The sequence below is a fragment of the Motacilla alba genome, chromosome 1 (assembly GCF_015832195.1).
Source record: "Motacilla alba alba isolate MOTALB_02 chromosome 1, Motacilla_alba_V1.0_pri, whole genome shotgun sequence".
Classification (NCBI taxonomy): domain Eukaryota; kingdom Metazoa; phylum Chordata; class Aves; order Passeriformes; family Motacillidae; genus Motacilla; species Motacilla alba.
The window spans coordinates 31,661,671-31,681,598 of record NC_052016.1 but is presented as its reverse complement, the minus strand read 5'-3'; the positions used below and the strand labels follow the sequence as shown (position 1 = coordinate 31,681,598).

The window sequence follows — 19,928 nt, the reverse complement described above, 5'->3', positions numbered from 1 at the left end:
CAGAGTGACAGTAGACAAGTCGGAAGTGGATGCATTGGAAGCTGAAGACAGAAGAGTTACGGTGACTAACTTGGGTCGCATCCAGGCATGGTTTTAAAAGGAGGAAGGGAAAGAAAGAAGTCTGCCTCTAGGGTTGTGAGCCTGGGCAGACCCTTTCCTTTTACCCTGTAGTCTCTCATCTTGTTGGGTTTTGTTGTTGTTAGTGGTGGGGTTTTTGTTTTGAGTGGAGAGCAAAGGAGAGCTTGTTTTCAATGCTGCATCTTCCACATGTCTAGACACTGATATATAAAGACACTTAAAGGGGAAGTGTTCCTTCTACTCTGTGGTTCCACCATTGCAGCCGGTAGTGAGTGATACCTGTTGTCATATTTCTGGTCCTTAAGTTTACTCAGAGCCTAGAAAAAGTCCACCTTAGTGTTTGGATACAGTGCTAGCCATCTTTGACTTTCACCTTCTGGCTTGGTTTATTCTAATTCGAATGTCAAATGGAGGAAGAGGAAAAGGAAGACAAGCCATGGAAAGAGGAATGTAAAATCATCTAATAAAGCGCCATCAGTACATGATATAAAACCAAAAAAAATAATTAGAATATGAACTTTCCTTACAAACTACACAGTCCTCTCATCCTGGGCTTCCCAAGTAGCCACCTGTTCCATCACTGAGTTTCCTTGTCAGTGTTTCAGAGGACGTGCAGCACTAGATGGAATTGTTACTCCACTCTTCTTTGGGTTCACAGCTTGGCTGTTCTGCCTAGTTACTGGTCGGTTATGTCTTCAAATAGTCCATCAGACATGCCTCACATCAGTAACAGTGCTTTAAAAGATAAAATAGTCTACCTCTCAGCACTGAAATTTCACTTCTGCTACAGAATGTAATCATTCTATTACAGTGATACTGTCTGGGCTAAATTTACTCATGTTTGCTGCGTTATCGTTCTCCCGCTCCATTTTGCTCCGCTATTGAACTACACTTCATAGCAAAAAGTTTCCTTAAGAAGCCAGACCCTCAGAAAACAGATCTCCATGGGGTAATTTTCTTCTTCAGTAGCTGAGGGTCACCTTGCCCAGTCTGTGGTTTCAGCTTGCCTTTTTTTTTCTCCAAGCTTAACTGAATTGAAAATTATTTGGAGACGGTGAAGCTAATTGTCCTAATTAATACAAGTGGGCCCAGGTGGGGATAGAACTTGAGACCAGTCAGGTGGTATGGGTAAAAAAACCTCCTCCATTTGTGAACTAGGTACTGAAATGGAGAAGGTCGGGGGGTCTTTGAGATTGTGATATTCCTCTGATAAGGTTTTGGGGTTTTTAGTTTGTTTTTAATTAATTTCTGCTTGAATTGTTGTGTAATGTGTTGAATGTATGGATTTTTGGATATGAGAGGCCACATCTGAAAGAGGGAGGTTACCGTAAAGAAAAAGCTTCCTCTCAAATAAAGAGCACTGAGTGGTTACTCCAGCCTTGTAGCTTTTGTTGATTCTGAAATAGTTAGTAGTGCATTTCATGCTGTGTCAGAATGTGCTAGATTCATCCAGCAGCTGGAAATGTATGGATTAGCCACCAAGTGAAGAAGTACAAGGGAGAGTGCAGGATTTTGTTGTCTTTGTACTATGCTGTAATTCTGAAATGAAAACTATGACAATGCTAACAAGTTGTATGAAGGGGTGTCTTTTTTTAACAGGAGTTTTTCATAGAAATGGTTAAAAAAACCTTGGAAATCTTTGAAGGTGTAGTTTTTGTGTAAGGAGATGGCAGAATATTATGCTTATCTAACAAGCATCTATCATTTCATTGCTATTTTCTCTGCTCCTTGATCATCCCTCTCCATTTCTGAGCTACCTTTATGTCGGTAGCTGTCACTGAAGACTTCTACTTGCTCCCTTGCATCTGACAAAGATTCTAAACAGGGCAGATTCTGGTTGATGACTTTGAGAGTAGATTTTAGCCCAATTTGCATAGATAAGATTTGGCGTGCTATCCTGTCCCGAGTGTCTGTTCAGTGAAAAACATGCAGCTATCTGTGCCTCTATGATTTTGTTTGCCAGCAACCTGGCAAGAAAAACTCTTTTCAAGTTCTGACCTGGCTGATGGCTATTTGATGGCATAGAAAGAGAGAAAATAAATAGCAGTCGAAGTAGTCCAAAACACATTAATTAGTTAAGGATTTAGACTAACATCCTGCATTTCCCTGTCACCTTCAAGAATGCCATTGAACTGTACCTCTAACCCCCACACCTTTTTTTGTACCTGCGGACTTAAAGGCTTTGCCCTTGAGGAAAATTACTTCCCCAACCCTGGCAATAACACAGTTAAAGGTATGGGAATAGGTCAGCCAGTGCCTGTTATAGTCCTGTAGCCACAAGACAATCCATCTTCCTCATCATAAAAATCTGGCTGCAGTATTATTGTGTGTAACCCATGCTGATTCTTAAAGCAGTATGAATTGTATACATCTTGCACATCAGTTTCAGTGTCTTAAAAAATGAAGAGTTTCTTTTCCTTCTTCCTCTTCCTTTGAAGTTTTAAAGCAGAACTTGCTGGTGACCCACTTTTGCTAACAGTTCTCTTAACTAACCCCTGTACTCACTTATACATTTTTTTTCTCTTCCACCCACTGTCTGTCTAGCCTAGTTTAAAATTTTTATATATGTACTTTTAAAAAATTGATTAGTTGGAGAGCTGCCCGTTCTTCTGTGCTGTATAATAAGGATTTAAAAACTGCACACTGAATTCTGTATAGTGTAATTAAAACTGACCCAGATTTGGACCTGAGAACACCAGGACTTAGCCAAACTTGCCATGAGCTGAGTTCTGATGGCAGATGGAAGCTAATGAGGACACACTACACTCCAGAATTTCCCAGCTGCTTGGCCCCTTTTTGTACAAACAAGGTTTGGAGTGAAGTCCCAATCCCAAGAGCATGTTTAAGCAAATGTACTGCACCCAGTGTTTTGGGAAACAAGGCACTGCTGCCGGACTGCTTCGGGAAAATTTTGAGGCATTATTTCTAATGAGCTTTTACTGTGTATCCCAGTGTCATGAATGTGCTCTCTTCCATCTTGTCCTAGTCTGAGTGTGATCATATGGTTCAGACCCTGTATGAATACCCTCCTCCCATTTCAGTTGGGAGGGTTTCCACTTTAAATTAATGGAGTCTTAAGATCCCAAACTACTGGGTCTCCCTTCGACTTGTGGTCCCCTTAAGTGGATTCAATGTCCTGGGACTGTTCAGGCAGATGTAATTGAATCAGTTTGAAGCAGCTGTAGCTGGCATGTGGTCTCTCAGATTGCTAGCACCTGCTTGGTTGGTTTTTTTTGTTGTTTGTAACTCACTAGAGTGAAAATAGTGCCAAAACCAGCATTGGTCTTGGAGCTGATAAAGCATTCCAGCTCCTATATCCCTTTCCCCTTCTAGCCCAGACACCTCATTACTGGTGCCTGCAATAATGTTGGTAGTGAGCAGAAACAGGTTTATGCTTCCACTCCAACTGCCTCCCTCCCCTTCAAGCAACTGCACTGCCAACACAGACTCTCTTCTTCATAAGCAGTAAGACTTAATCGTGCTCAGGTGTGCAGAGCGTCTGTGCCCTCCTTAGAAAATTGGGCAGCCCATGGTTTGCTGTGTCTGATGCAGGCAGCACCAAATTTATCTGCTGCTCTAAAGGTTCCACTGCTGGCACAACAGAGTTACTGTTCTTTATGTGTAACAAATGACCAAGGAGTCCTGGGAGGTTCTGTTCAATACTTCTGCTCCCTTCCTCTGGTGTAGTGTACATAGATTTTGGTTACTGTGTTCCTACTCCAGTCAAACTTTTAATATGGTAAGATTTCAGAAGGGACTGTGAGTCACTTGGTTGCCTCTCTGTATCCTGTGAGTTATTGTAATCAAAGTTCAAATTAAACACAGTAGTGCACTTGGCCAAATACAGTAGCAACACACAGTGGTGTGGTTTTCAGTGTAATATTACAAGATGGCATATTGCAATGTTAATTTTTTTAATATATCCCTCCATTGACTTCCCCTTAGTTTGTGCATGTAGTTTATGTGCCTCCCTTTTATTTTGTCCCTCCATGCCCCAGAGATAAAGGATGTATCTGGATTTTTAATTCCAGCTGTTTTCATATTTGGTATTAACCCCACATCTCACTTGCTCTTTTGCTCTCTATCTCCCCACACCTTTTTTTTTGGTATTACCACTTATTTCTAGGGTTGAGAGAGTTTTTTCCTCAGCTAATGTATGGGACTCGATCGCCTCCTGCAACAGCTTTAAAAATTGCTATTTTGGGGAATTAAAAGTCAATTACACAAGTGTTCCAGGTTCGGAAGCTCTTTCTCTTTTTCTCTTTCTCTTTCTCTTTCTTTCTCTTCTTTTAATCTACATCTTGCATTTATATCACATTGTGAAAGGTTTTGGTTTGTCTGTAGATATTTGGGATGTAGACAAAGTCTCTCTTCCCCTGGATTATTCCATCTCTGCTCCAGCACATGTGGTAATCAACAGCTCTCTGTGGTTTATTGAGCTCAGGCATTTGAAAGGTATTACTGAAGGCAACTTCTCTGGGGCTCAAAATACAATTTCAATTCAGTGGAAGTTACATGCCAGTTTAAACATATAGAATTAATTTGGTTTGGGATTTTTGCAGTATACAGGTGATGTTTCCCTTTATTTATTTGTTTTTGCAGTATAAAATACTTCTGGTTTTACCTTTTAATTTGCATTGTGTGCTTACATACCCTGATAAACTACCTTGTATAATGTGTAATTGTGAAAGTGGTGCAGCAAAACATTTTAATATTTGTCTGATGGAACTACAAGAGAAAGAAGAAAAATGAAATTCCAATCAGGACAGAATTGTTTTTACTAATCCAGTGAGATAATGTCACCACTTGATTTTTCTCTTGTCCTGTTGTGATTTGTAGTGTTTTGTTTGTTTGTGGATTTATTTTGTTTTCTTCTAGTCTACACTCTGTCTTTCCTACTCCCTTTTGGTTAGTCTGAAAATGTCTCCCAATAAAAACATCCATCTGTAATGATACCTTTTGCTACTCTTTGTAGTCTGGAAGTGTTGCAGCTGCAGATATCATCTACTGAATAAAATGTCAGCCACCAGTTCTAAGAGGGAAAGCTACTAAGGCTTAAGTTAAGAAACAGACAAGGACTGTGGCTCTCAATTTTTAGAGATACTATTTTAAAACATTTTCACTATAAGCAACACTTTTTGTGAATTAAATAATGGAGAGTAAATATGGAATAGTTTATCTTTTTCAGATGTTTTGAGTACCTAGCATCCTTTGGTGAGATCAGTAGTATTCTAGAAGGGAAGCTGTTCTTGACACCACAATGAGCATAGCACCCATGAATATCTAAATAAATAGCAACAGCAAATTCAAAAATGTTGTTTGTACCCAAAAATACTCAGGGGTGTGGAGGGGAAACAAGCAAAGAGTAAGTATGCAGGTGTCTATCTTAGGATTTCTTAGTGCCATTTGAAGCCAGCCAGAACAAGAAAGCATCTGCCACTCTTATGGTTGTGTTGAAAATAAATATAGTTTTAGGTCAGCAGCAAGTGCTAGTGGATATATTTTATTTCTAGAATGCTTTTTTTTTTTCATGTACTAAAGTTTACTTTAGAAATGTAGGCACTAAATAATTGTGAATTCTACACTAAGTACAAGAGGTAGTAGAGAACCAGCAGGATTTATGTTCTGAAGAAGTCTATCTGGCATAAGTGAAGAGAAAACTATATAGATGTTTTTTTCAGTCTGCTAACATCCTGACGATGAGTTGCAAATGAAGTGGTGTTTATTGTACTGAACCATGCTTTTTGTACATTTAATTTGAAGGTATCCATTCAGAGACTGTACATCTCTTACTTGGAAACAGATAACTGATCGATTTTATGTGAAGCATGCTAGCTTTTTGTGCCTATGGAGTACAGCAGTTTTCAAACTAAGATGTATTAGTAACTGTCACAGGAGGGTGACAGAAAGGACAACAAAGGAAGTTAATAAATTGATAATGAAGCAGGATTATAGAGGATTGAGCATGGATATTAGAACCATTTCAAACATACTTTTTAATCACTACCACTCTACTCTGATTTTGTCTAGTGGCACCACCCTGAAATGTATTATTGAGTATTTGGTAAAAGACCACTTGACTAGTCACTTGCTGGCAAGCATATCCACATCCTTGACAGGAGTCAAGAGGTTAAATGAGTGACAGGTAAGATTCTTCTGTGTACCATGCAGTCGGCCTTTCTAGAAGAGCCCTTACTTATTTAGGTTGACAAAAATATTTGGAAAACTTGCAGTACAATGTCTGATCTACAAACAAATCTTTTATTTTCTGGGCTTCGCCTTCTATCACTGCATCATAAACATACAAAGAAATATGTGACCAATTTAACACCGAAGTGAATATGAAAAGATACTGTGTTGTGCTTCTCAATAACAAATAAAGCTCTGTAAGCGAATCAAACTAATGCAAAGTACAGAGGAGGAGATGCTAACAAAAATGAAATGTGCTCTAAATCAGAGAGCATTTTCAAGAAGAAATCCCAACCCAATTCTTCCTGTTACATTGACCAGGCAGTTTCTTAAAAGACATATAAGCTCTCTCATACATACTTGTCCACTTCTCAAAGCTTCAGTTTTTGCTTTTCCCAAAATTCCGTGTTTGACAACTGGACAGAAGGCTATGCTGAATTAAATTTTATTGTTCTGGTGTTCTCCATCCATTTGCAATGCACATAATCAGGAATTCAGCTATGTCCCAAGAAACCAGTTTAACCTAATGAGAGCAAATGGCAATGGGTGTTCCTTACTCGAGACAGCAGTGCCAGCATTTCTGCTTAATTGGGACATATTTGGCTGGTTCCAGTGCTTCAAGTGGTTTTTAAACAGGTGTTTAATGGGTGTGGGATTCTGAACTCTGCCCTTTTGATACAGCAATTGCCAAATAAAGATTAACAGAAATAAAAAGATCTAATACAGAATAATAATTTTTGCCTTTGTATATTTATTCAGCATAATTTTTACTTTAAGTCGCAGGCGGGTGGGGTGGTGTTTCTTCTCATAATTGAGAAAGTCCATTAAATAGAACAACAGGATGTCTAGCAGGGTGTCCTAATTAAAATTACCCTGTAATTTGAACAAAACATTCATTTGTATGTAGCTAAGGTTGACCTAAACCCCATCTAAATCAGGAAAAATTATAATACAATTTTTTTTTCTGCTGAAAATGAAACTTAGCATTCTGCCAGCAAGCAGCATGGTTCTGTTATTATACAGTATTCAAGAGTAAGGATTTTCTCTTCAGTGTTCAAAAAATAATGTTTTGAGTAAATTTAACAAGAGGTTTCTCTCCTACCTCTACCCTTTGATAGTATTCGTTCATGGTTGTGTTTCTGTGGTATTTGAAAGCAGAGACAATTTTGTTCTGTGCATACTGTAAGCCCATCTCAAGCCTTTGGTCGTGGCCAGTGTACTGGTGAACTAATAAGCAACTGAGATAGCAGCTGCTTAGCAGGACTGATTGGCTCGGGCTTGACTTTGCTCTCTGCGACTCCACGGTTTCTGACTGGCTTGGAGTGTGAGCCGGGTAATTTTGTTATCTCAGGGAGTGTGGGCCTGCATACATAATCCAGGCTGTCTACACAACTGAGGAGATTGTACACTCTGTGTAAAAATGACCTGTTCGTGCTCTGGCTGTCATGCTTTGAAATGCTGCTGAGGCAAATTGTATTTAATATAATTTATCAAATCTAAATGAATGTTTGAAAGAACTAACTTCAGAAATATTGGTTGTATTTAAAAAGAAACTCACAGCATCCCTAACTTGACAGAGCTGCACAAACTGCAGCTTGTGGATGTTGCTTCCAGAGCACAAAGTGGTAGAAGTTTGTTTATTAATTATTTGTTTATGCCTGCTTTCTGGGCAGGTTGGAATGGGGAGGATCTTCAAAAATACTCAAAACTGGTCTGAATATGTTGTTGATGCATTCAACTTTGACTTCTTTGCCCTAATTTAAGTGGAAAGAGAATCACACCCTTGTTCCTTTTTAATAATCCCACCCATATGTACAAAGAGTGGAACTTGATAAATGCCAATGCTTAATTTGGTGCAATAGGACTTCCACTGAATTAGTCTTCTGCTTAAACCAGCTTTTACATTTTCATCTCTCAGCTTCAGTAGAGTATATAACAATAAAAGAAAGGGAAGGGAAAAATCTGATGAACGATTTGCTTAACCAACTTTAAGCTCCAAGAAGAATTGTTAAGAAGAGGATAAAATTTGAGGCTGGTGTTGTGGTAATACATTTTTCAACTGATCAAGAGCACTTGAATAGAAAGTATTCAAATGTTGGCATAATTTAAAATATTAGATTCCTGTCTTTGTTTTAAAGATAGTCAAAACTTATGTGGGCATCTCTTGCAATGTGGAAAGAATAAAATTAATTCAATCAAATAGGTATTGGCCAAGGTTATTTCATATGTGTGTCTGCACGTATGTGTTATCATGTGTATATTTAAGTACCCATGCTTTCCAATGGACAGTTATTTTGCAAAGAAACATATTCAGTGGCACCACAGGAAGAATATATGCACAAATGGGTTGTACTGATAACTGTACCTTAAGGAGTGTTGAAGGAAAATGGGAATCTCCTATTGGGGAAACCAGCCAAGCCTCTTGTCTAGGGGTTTCATAACTTGAACATGGATAGATTTGTGTAACAACCCCTGCAGCTGCCTGTGGTTGATAAAATAACTGTAACCATCTTGAGAGTGTGTGGAAGGCTGGAATGAAAAATAGTTGTTGTGTGGATACCATTGCTTCAGACTCACGTACTGGAAAGCATTGTTTTGTTATTGTTGAAGAAAAGTCACCAGATCTTATGCCTGGTCTGGTGTCCTGCCCTTGAGGCCTGGTTGTAACTTGGCAATACAAATTCTAACTGCAGTACTGAAAAGGTGTGTGTTGGTTGTTGAGCTGATGAAAACAGGTGAAGATCAGGTGTCTACACTGATTCTTTTTCTCAATTACTTTATTTTCCAAAGATGCTGAATCACCTGTGGGTGCTAACTGGCTAGTGAAGCTCTTCCTTAGTGACTCCTTCTCCTGAAGATATTGTGGGTGGTTGTGCCAGGTGATCCCCTACCACCAAAGGATCTCTCTTGTAGGATGTAAAATATTCCAATTACCTGGAACAGAGAAGCAAAAGGAATGCAACTTCAGTGTCTTCTGTATTCAGCTGAAATCCAGATACCCATCCTGCACGGCCATTTGAACAGAGTGGCTTTAGAGCTACTGAGGGTTACAAAATTAGTTTCCAGTCAGGACGGAATTGACGTTTCTTCCCTGGAAAGCAGTAAAAAGATGAGTAGTATGGTTACTGTAGAGATGTAAAGGAAAATTCCTGCTCTGTATCTCCAGGTGTATTTTCTGAAGTCCTTGAAAGATTTTTTATGAGCTTCACCATCTTCTGGTAACAGTGGTTCTTAATCACATGCTTTATCATTTGCCTTTGGCAAGAATGCTCAATTCTTTCCATTTGAGTGCGGGACCTTGCCTCATTGCCTCAGGGAAGTGTTACTCTGTAATGCATGTCACTTGAGGCTAATTCAACCTGCCACTTGGAAAATGCCCTTGGTGCAGATTGTAGCAGTGCACCATTATCTCAAGCTATTTTTCATCAGAAGCAGACTGCATCTGTTCTGTATGATCTGTGTGGCCCAACAGTTTATTTTAGGTTAGCATGTGAGGTAGGGTCTTTTTTACCTATAAAGCTGTGATTGGTTTGGCTTCCAGCTGTGTGATAGGAGTATTTCTCCCGTGTTATACCAAAGCAGCCCTAGACATCACAAGGTGTAGGTCTACATCAGCTTAAGCGAATCAGTGTTGATGCTGCTCTGTTGCTGTTCCTCTGCATGAACAGTTCTGTTGCCTCCCTAGCTCTAACCCCCAAGTTTTCAGCCGGGATCTTGAGCTGCAATGAGGGTTTGGTGTTGCTAAAAACACCTGGAAAAGAAGCCTTCATTCAGCTGAAAGCTCCCTGAATCAAACACTTATGCAGTCCTGGCTCTAGGGTGGACTTGGGGACATGTGACAAGGAGTGGAAGGAGGTGAAGGAAAGTTGGGATTGTGACAGCTCCAGTTAAAATCAGTTTACATCATAACATAGCCATGCTTGTAAGGTTCTAGAAATGATAACCCCGTGGTTTCAGCAAGATACAGCTGTGAGCATAGGATATGATAATCAGGGGAACTTTGGCTTTGGAATTTCCTTCCTCCACTGTTTTCTAATGCATCATTTTGGTATACATCAGAAACGCTGAAGATCACACACCTCAACCTTTCCACCCTTGAAAAGGGAAAATGATATGAAGGCATGATTAATTTCTTTTATGAGGTTTGGTTGCTGTCACTAGAAGCAGATCAGGCAGAGGAGGAAAAAAAAAAAAGAAAACATTTTTGTAAGCATTAGGGAATTTTCCCTTTTGAAAAAGAGCTAAAACTTCATGAACATTTCAGCCAGCTTTAAATTAAAATTTGCATCTGAACATAATCCATAATGTGTTTTGAGTGCCAGTGAGTCATATCAGGGCAGTATCGGCACAAGTTTCTTGTGTGTACAACTTGTGATGTGGCTCCTGTATGGTCAGTAACAGTGCTACCGTGCCCCTCATGCTGGAGTGAGAATTCCCATGGAATTAACACTTGGCCTTGTGCTGATCATACAAAGCCAGTGTGCCCCCGGCCACATGGCTGGGTGGGGCAAACGGAAAGGAGCAGATGACTGCTGGATCCTGAATTTTACGCCTGCTTTGTGTGCAGGCTCACTTGACCTAGTGCTTTTTACCAAGAATAGTCCTATTCCATTCCATTACAATAGGTCTGTTTACACCAGAAAAGGTGTCTCTTGTAACTCTGTAAATCTCTAATGTTCTCTTGTAATTTCTGTCGGACAGGCCCTTTGAACATGCCACCAGAGTGATTGCGTCATCATTCACCCATCCCTACATCACTGATTGGTGATACTTTATTTTTCTGCCCCACTGAGCGCAAGTCACTGAGTCAGATGTTGGGAGGAGGAGAGGTCAGAAGTGAAGCTAGCAGCTCTGCTGTGCAGGCAGGACAAATGGGAAAACTGCTCTGTAGTTTTGCTCATATGATAGCATGTAGGCATCTGCAGCATGCAGCCTGAAATGTTTTGGGTTTTTTTCTGCAAGGTTTTTATGTGAAGTCTACATGGATTAGATCTGTAGCTGTCCAGAGCAATTGGTACTCCAACTGCAGAGCCTTTGGAGATAAACACTTTGCTGATTGTATCATACTTTTGGTAGGGCATGTGCTGGAGTTCCTGACAACTGTTTCTAAATGGTTTTCCTTCACGCAAGGTCTTAAAAGATAATTTTCTCCTCTTCTTTTTCCCCCCCTCTCCTCAGGGAACTAGAGGGCTTGACGCATCCTTTACATCCTGCATTTACTCTGACCACAGTCCCTCCCTGTTCTCACAAGCAAAGCTCAGCCCTGCTTCCCTTCCTGTTGATTCCCAGTCAGCTACATGGTAAGTTTTCATTATCTCTAGACTTGTTGCCATGAGGTAAAGCTCTGGCAGACTCTCTCTAAAATCCATTAGCACTGGGCATTGAGGGCAGAGTACTTCATGCCCATCAGAGAGCGTTCAGTTGTATTCCAGGCTGACTGCAAGGAAAGGAAGATTGTATTGAATTAGCATTGGAGCTGAACTTCAGCACAGATTGTTATAGGAATAAAATATGAAGTAAAATATGTGACAGAATTAAATCCATCAGTTCTAATAAAAGAAACAGAAGAAAGCAAAGAAATATTGGACCCTTAAATCCCATTAACCAGGCCAGAGAGAGAATGCGTTAAAAGGAAGCTGCACTGTATCTTTTTTCATTGTTTGATGAAATAATCTTTTTCACCCTTTAAGTAGTGTGTTTAAAACTCCTAGTATTTCTGAAACAAAGGGAATATACAGCCACCGAGCTAGCTGGTTTTTATACCTTCCTTTCTGAGTATTGTCCTTCAGTGCAATACAGAGCCATTTCTTTGTTCTCACAAGCTAGCAGTTAAATTGTATGTAAATGTATGCAAATTAGATGCTGTCTAATAAAGAGAGTCATTAGATGGAAGAAATATTTAGTTTAGGGGAAAAAAAGAGAAGAAAGCAGGTGTATTTTGCAATAGAAAAATGTAAGATTGCAAAAGCCCCTCAAACTTTGGGTGAAGGCTTTTTATAAAGCAAATAAAATATTTTTTTAAAGGCTTGCCCTATTCTTGGTCCTGTTTTCTGTGTGGTTTTTTATGTCTATGCACTTCTGTGTTCCTAAAACTCACTGGCTGTTCTATACATACAGACATGTAGGTATTGTACTCATAAGTATTTTATTTCTTTAAATCATGTAGCTATGAATTTACACACATGTACCTTGTACTAGGTTGTGTTTTCTGCTTATGAGTAGATGAAGGTGGAATTCATGTGGTAAATTTTATTTTCATAGATTGATTCATTCATCGTATGCCCTGACTGGGTGCTTTTTCTCACTAAATCATCTTCATCCATTTTGTCAACCCTCTCCTCAACAATTTTAAAGCTTTTTTTTCCCCCAATTTTATTTATTCCCCAGTGCTCAGTGCCCGATGCATTTCCATTCTTTCACTTACATTTTCTGCCAAGTTATCCCTTTTGAGGTATGGACCTGATTTAAGCCTGAAGCAGCAGTGACCTTTCTAAATATGAAGCTGCAGCTTTACTGTCAGGTGTCATAACACTAAAATGCTCAGAATGTGAGGCTTTGTGTCATCCAAAACTGGAGATTCCACACCTATGGGTGGAGCACTTGTATCCATCTGAGTTCTGAAAGATTTAAAATACATGAACCTTATTTTCTTGCCACTTCTAAGGAGATGAAATTTGAGACATCTCTCTACCTTTTGAATTTCTACTCCTGATCTTTCAGCACTTCTGTTTGAGTAGACCAGTATATATAAAGGTGATATGGTTCAATTATCTTCAAGTCTTTGTTGCATTTTGTTTCTGATGGGCAGTTAGCATGGTTTCAGGCAGAGACAATAACTGTATGTCAACTTGCCTATTTTTTCTGTTGCAGTTTTGCAAGTCTGGAATTCTAAAGACATATATGTACATGTGTATAAAATATATGTATATAAAAATAATGTTGTTTAAATATTTACATACAAAGCCAAAAGACTGGCTTCCTTCCCAGAATTACTGGAACTACCTTCCCCAGGAACATTTGGACTTGAGAAATCTCTACAGCAACATATTTTTTCTGAAACTAAACAACTTGTTAAGTGAGTAACTAGCTCCGCACCCTTCGTTGTTCATTTGGGTTCTTTAGCTTAGAGTGATGGAGAGACCTCTCTGCATGGGTAGTTCATTTCCAGCTAATTATGAAAAGATTATCTTTTATTGCTATTTCCATCCCTCAGTTCCTCATTGGCTTATTTTATGAGAGGGATTGTACAAGGGAGGCTTGGACAGAATGGGAATATGTTTGCCACAGTTCTAGGACAGGTCCATGCTGTGTGCTGCATCTGAGCAGTGTGTGCAGTCTGCATTCCTTTCTAGACAGCTGAAGAGCAGTCAGACTGATCACTCAGAACAAGCTGAGCCCCAGCTGACCAGTGTCCCAACCACCCTGGCCTTAGCAGTCAGCAGAGAACCCACAAAGTGTCTGCTACCCAGTGGGAAATGTAGGCAGGGTGATTGTAAGAGCATGGTGGAGGTTTGGCAGTGAATATTTCAGGTACTCTTGAAGGCATGATAGAATATGTATGGTGAAGATTGGGAGGAATGCAAAGGAAATCTGAGCTGTAATATAAGGATGCTTGAGAGAGAAGATGAGGTTAAATTGAGGAGTAACATGGGATATATTGATGACTAGGAGGGATGAGCCCACGTTAGCAAGCAGAAAATGTTGGTGTTTTACTGACTCTCTTGGGGCACCACTCTTCTAAGCTGTATGGTATTGAATGTCCAGGAGAACTGAGTCATAAATGATGCAGGCATTTAACATGGATTTTACACAGAGTTTGCAATCTAGGTAGGTTATGCATGTTCTTCAGTTTTTTTGGAGGTGGTGATTAACCTTGAAACCCTAATTGAGACATTTACACTGGACATGGGACAGGCTAGCAAACAAAGTACCTTCTGTCTCTCACATTGCAAAATCAGGTTGCAAAAAATACACGTAGTGATACTCAGATGGGGGAAGAACTTTGTAGGCTTAGGGGCAGGGATCTGACAAATCCCATATTCCTTCCTATGCTTCCTGTGGTCTGGAATAATTGTTGGGGGCAGGAGAGAATTCAGTGCCTACTTACTTTTGAGGATATGCATCTTGCTGCCTTATCCATCTCAACAATAACAATAATTCAGCTTTCTTACACTTGAAGTACATTACAAGCATATATATGCATTAAAAGATGTGAGGCTTCTGTATCTTGTGATGATGAATCCAATAGCAGTACTGTAGACAGATATGGGAACCAAACCCCTGGTGCATCAGATCAGGCATCCATCCTGTTAATATCTTCAGCTTCAGCAGTGGGAGGCACAAGGAATCCTAAGTTGTAATAGTGGAACAACTACTTTTTTTCCTTAGTGATCTTGATAGTAAATAAGAATTTTTGAAGTTGTACCTCTCAGGAGCTTGTGCAACTTAAAAGAAATAGTTTTAAGAAATAAAATATGCCACACTAAACTAATCCTAGAGCTAACGAACAGGCATTGGGACTAGCAGCTTTTGCTATTACCTACTGCTTATTATTGTTATTATTATTATTTCTTTTTAATTATGCAAAGTGCTAATCAGTTTGATTATGCACAGTGCTAATCAGGTTAATTATGCAAAGTGCTAATCAGTTATTCTCTAAGCACACGAGGAGAGCAGAGGTGCTGGCAGTGAATGGTGGCTCTAGATGGGGGTAGTCACGGCAGTCATTCCTTATTAAAAGAGGAGTAGGTGAGATGATAGGGGTTTTTGCTTCCATTAAAAAGTAAATAATAAAAAAAAAAGAAAGCCGTGAGTGGGATAGTTCTGATGGGCAATTCTTCTTTCACAGCAAGGCAGACTATTTTTCTAAGTCAGCTCATGCTGTTGGATAATTTCTGTAGGAGTTTGAGTGCACTGATTTGGGCAAATGTATTGCTGGGGAGTCTTTTAATGGCAAGGGTGCAAGGTGTGCCCACTTAATAGGTCGGGGTGCACAACTATAAAAATCAAAATTAAGGGAGTTTGGTCAATCTAACAGAGTCACCTTTTAAGCACTGGTAAGTGGGATAGTAGTAATGTAATGTGGATGGCAGTTGTTCATGTGTTATTATGGCTGAAGATCCTGTATGCGCATACAAAATATGTTTCTTTCTGTGTAATACATTTAAAAGCTGCAGGAATGTAGGGTTCCTTATCAGTGGAATGTACGTTAAGCTGTGTTTCTTCTTCCCCTTTAGCACTAAATTAAAAACTAGAATTTTGGATTCCTGTGAAACAAGATCTGTTTTCACTAAGCTGTGTTCTCCCATCAATTACAGAAGATTCAGTGTGTCTCTCATACTATGCTCAGTGTCTAATATCTAACCAATATTCCTTATTTGATTATGTTTCACTATTGGTGTGGGATACATAAGCAGTACTTTTTTCAGTTAGTAATGGGGATGACATTCCCAGAGCAGAAAGCTATTTGCTCATAAAAGTACTGGGTAAAGGATCTTAAGAGATTTTTGAAGTCATTAAAACAAAAGACTGTTTCATATAAGGCTATCGGTACTAGAAGGTTACTACACTGGCTGTGCAAGAGAAATTTTCCTTGAAAAATTAAGCACTGAAGGCACTAACTTATGGGGAGGCATGGCAAATTTTAGAGTGCATTTAGGATAGAAAGTAAAGCAATGAATCACTAATACATGGCTTAAACTAGAGCCTGAAAATTAATAATATTTCCTTCTTGACTTTGTGACTACTCCACAAGACGCTGATCCTTAAAACAAGTTTACTACCAAATATGTGGTCACAGATGTTCATCTATTCTTATAAATTCTTTCTGGTGTTAGAAATCTAGACAAATCAATCATCCAGCATCAAGTCTAGTGCCTTAGATCTGGAGGAGGGGAGTATGTGATGCAAATAACTTAAGTGAGAGGGGGACACACCAGACACAGTGTTCTGAGACTCTGCATGCTTTGCTGTCTGAGCATCCACATCTTTTCAAGTGGGAGTCAATGAGAAAAAAAACCTCAGGTTTCATTTTCCTGTGGATATTTCCCTATAGTATCTTAAAGCTTCGATAGAATCAGAAAACCCTTGGAAGGTCAGCAGCATAAATTCCACTACATAGTATTTGCATCTTAGAAATAGAAATCTACCTGAGACATAGTCATAACTTCATTGAATTTCACCATCTCAGATGGCTGTCCTTCTGGCAAAAGTGGGGAACTAGAAAGGCAAAACTCACATTCTGCTCCTAATCCTACTGCTGTCTTTGTAACCGTGATAAATTGCATTACCTTGCTCTGTCTGAGTTTATCTTGGTGGCAAAGTATGGTTAACGACACAAACCTGAGGCAGTGGAGGTGGTTTGTGAGGCAAGCATATTGTTTGCAAAGTACTTTGATATCTCTGAACTAAAGGGGTTATAGAAATCCTGTGTACTATGGGGAATTGTATTATTAAGAATCATCACCAAATCTTGTGACATTGTGTAAATTAGTGCAAGATGGCACCAGAATAGTTTGTGTATTCCTAAAGTGTGAAATAAGTGGATGGAGAAAACTCAGTTGCCTTGACATGAAGCTAATGAGTTAGCAAGAAATGAGGAAACCCCAGTAAGAAAATCTGCGCCTCCTGTGCTTGAAGAAGTGTGCCCTGAGTGAACAGGGAAGTCAATTGTTTGTATGGCAGAAAGTCATTGCTTCAAAACTCCTTTTGCATTTTCTTGAGGACCTGGTGTTCAGAGGTGAAGGCTAACTGTTACTCAGCCCAGTAGGAGCCGAGTCTGCTCATTGGCATTCACACAACTGGGAGCTGGTGGAGAATTAATAACAATAAGATTTTAAACGTTCAGCCTGACCTTTTAAATTTACTGACCTGCATTCAGGTTACAAATACACAGCAATTTTCTCTTGAGCTGCAAAGATTCCAAATGTTACATCAGTAACTCAATCAGACTAGCAGCCCTTCTCCTCTCTGTTCTCTCATGCCTAGCTGCCATGACTGGAATAAAGGAACAAGAAAATTATCTAAACATATCCATATCTTACTGTGACACCAGTACTTGGAAGAAGCCCCACTGACATAAACTAATACAAAGTGACACATTGTTTAAAAAGTTGTTTCGAATGTCTTCTCCCATTGATCTTCTTTAAGGAAGATAAATAAACACTGTGTGTGGTGCAGCCAGACTGAGTATTTTTGCTCCTACAAATGTTTATACATTCTCTGGTGGTTGTTTGTAATGCTGTTTGTTGACTGTAAATTCCAGACCTGCATGTTTGTAATGTATACATTTACAGGAGCAGTGCAGTTTGGGGAGTGCAGTCAGGGTAGTGCCTCTTAGGAGCACTACCGGGTGAATAGTGGGTGGCTTGTTTTTCTCCTCCTTCCAAAGTAGTGAATTTGTCTTTGCCCTCCCAGTGAAAGGGATGGCTGCGGTGGCAGGAACTTCAGTAAAGCAGGACTTTCAGGTCCATGAGGAAAGCCATTTAGGGTTTGCTGGTAGCATCAAGTTGTTTTTTTTTTTTTTTTACCTTTTCATCTAATTAACAAATAACTCTAGTGCACTGTCAGTTCATTCAGTGGTGATGAGGATGATGTGTATTTTCTCTCAGGAGGAAGTGACTGAGGTTGTACAGATGACAAAATTCCTGTTGACTGAGACCCCTCCTGCCCCTCTGTTCCTGTTTCGCAGATCTCTCCCCGGTCTTTGAAAAAAAATCTTCCCTTTCTCACTTATCATTATTATCAGCATCTTAATCCCCAGGGCAGTGGGATTGTGTAGAAGATTAGGGGAATGATGCAGGCACTTTCTTCTGCTAAACTGAATGAGCATAGCTGCCTGAACATAGTGTATGTGTAGGAAGAGTTCAACTTAATCAGTCACCATTTCTCCTATTCGGTGGAATTTCCCTTGAACCCATGCTACTGTTATGTTTGTGCTAGTTAAAATTACATGTTTTGGATGTTCCAGCTTGCCTTGCACTTTCCTTTCTGCTCTCTCATGCACTTTATCTACATTTATTAGATGCCGGTTTTGCTGTCTTGCAGTCACCGTCACAGAAACCACTCTCAATTGAGTATAAGCTTTATTATCAGGTAACAAATTTTAATTAGTTGTGGTAGCTTTAAACATACATTTTAGGAGAGCTGCTTCTGCCTCAGGTGGGCTGTTTTTAAATCTGCTACTAGAAAACTGGATTTGGTTTTGCCCATTCTAAAATCTTCTGATAACATTTAAGAGTTCTTATGTCTTCATGGCTTGGAATGAAATCAACTGAAGCACCTTTGTGGCAGGGAAGTTGTTTTTGATTTATTCTACTCTATGCCTGTGCATCTCGGCACTCTGAAAATAGCTGTTCCATGAAAATAAGAAGGTCCTACTGTGATTATGAGTTTCTTAATGAAGCCTCTCAAAAGGCAGAGGTCTGTCTGGTGGTCCTGCAGCTCACCATGCTGTTGATGGCCACAAAGCACCGATATGTTGGTATGTAGAAGATACTCTTTTTCACTTGGCTGTTTGGAAATTCAGGGAATTAAATGCATGGGGGAAAAAAAAAGTGACATAATATTTCATTTACCTAAAGTCACACCTGTGAACACTGGAACTGAAATTGACAGAGCAACCTTAATTCAGCTTTCCTGTGCTTTTCCAGTTTTTATGTGATCACATGCTGGTTTTGGTGGGAACCAGTTTTCCCATAAAACATCTGATGGACCTGGTCTGTGGTAGAATAATTCCAGAGATTTTTTAGTAGGAGGCTGTTTTCTTTAGGGCCAGTTGCCTCACTTACTGCAAACACTGGTAATTGTTTAGTAAATAAGACAGAACATCGCAGAAGAGATGCTTTTATTCTCAAGATTATGGTGAGATCATGCATGTGCTTAAAGCAAAAAATATGCTTGAATTGAGTTGCTTGTAAAATCAGACATCTTTTGGTGGGTTGCAAAGCAAGCTAGTATTTCTGCTTTCTCTTGCCAGTTCACTTACTTGTTTTAACTCTTCACTATTTCTACTTTTTAAAACATTCTGTTTGATTTCCTTTAAAGAAAAAAGTAAGGTCAATACCAGTAGTGACAGCCTACCCTGGTCTTGCATCACTTTTCTGGTATGCGAAATACTTTTTTTTTTTCTTTCTTACACTCCCTATGAAGTTGCAGTTTCCAGGATTTTGACTTTCAGTTGGTAGGAAACGCACTCTGTTCCACATTTATTCACTGACAAAAGTGCCCACAACTCTTCCTGACATTTTGACAGTTTAGTGGGAGATGCGATTCTATGTAGAATGTGTCTACACATTCTACCTGTCTGTAGCCAGGTCCGTTTTCTAAGCACTGGGAATTCATCTGTTTTCTTGTGAATTCTTTTTTTCATATTTTATTACTTCAGAGTGAATACAAAGAGTGCTTGTTTCTTTCTTCGTTTCTTTCTTTTTCTTTTTTTTTTCCCTCCAGTTGACACAATCAGTATTATTTGAAGGAAAAAATTACACACAGAATGGGAAATAGGGTGGGAAAATGTAATAGGAACTGCAAATCTTTTCTGTCTTGTCTGAGTAAATGAGAGCTGATGAGAGATGCCGCACAATGAGGTCTAGGGAATGCTTGCTGAACTGGTATATAAAGATTGTTTCATTTTGCTTCATTTCATTTTACCGTATTGGATT

The 19,928-nt window shown here is 39.4% G+C and overlaps 1 protein-coding gene across 41 annotated transcripts in view; it reads left to right on the top strand.

Moving 5' to 3' along the window:
• The window catches only part of ZBTB20 (zinc finger and BTB domain containing 20), a 478,730-nt gene that overhangs the window by 110,418 nt on the left and 348,384 nt on the right, over positions 1-19,928 (top strand). For 27 of the 41 annotated variants that reach the window (XM_038149265.1, XM_038149587.1, XM_038148821.1 and 24 more), the window contains one exon: positions 11,446-11,567. The exons of the other annotated variants lie outside the window; for them this stretch is intronic. The gene's annotated coding sequence lies outside the window, so the exon portion shown is untranslated. The remainder of the gene's footprint in view (positions 1-11,445; positions 11,568-19,928) is intronic. 41 annotated transcript variants of the gene reach the window in all.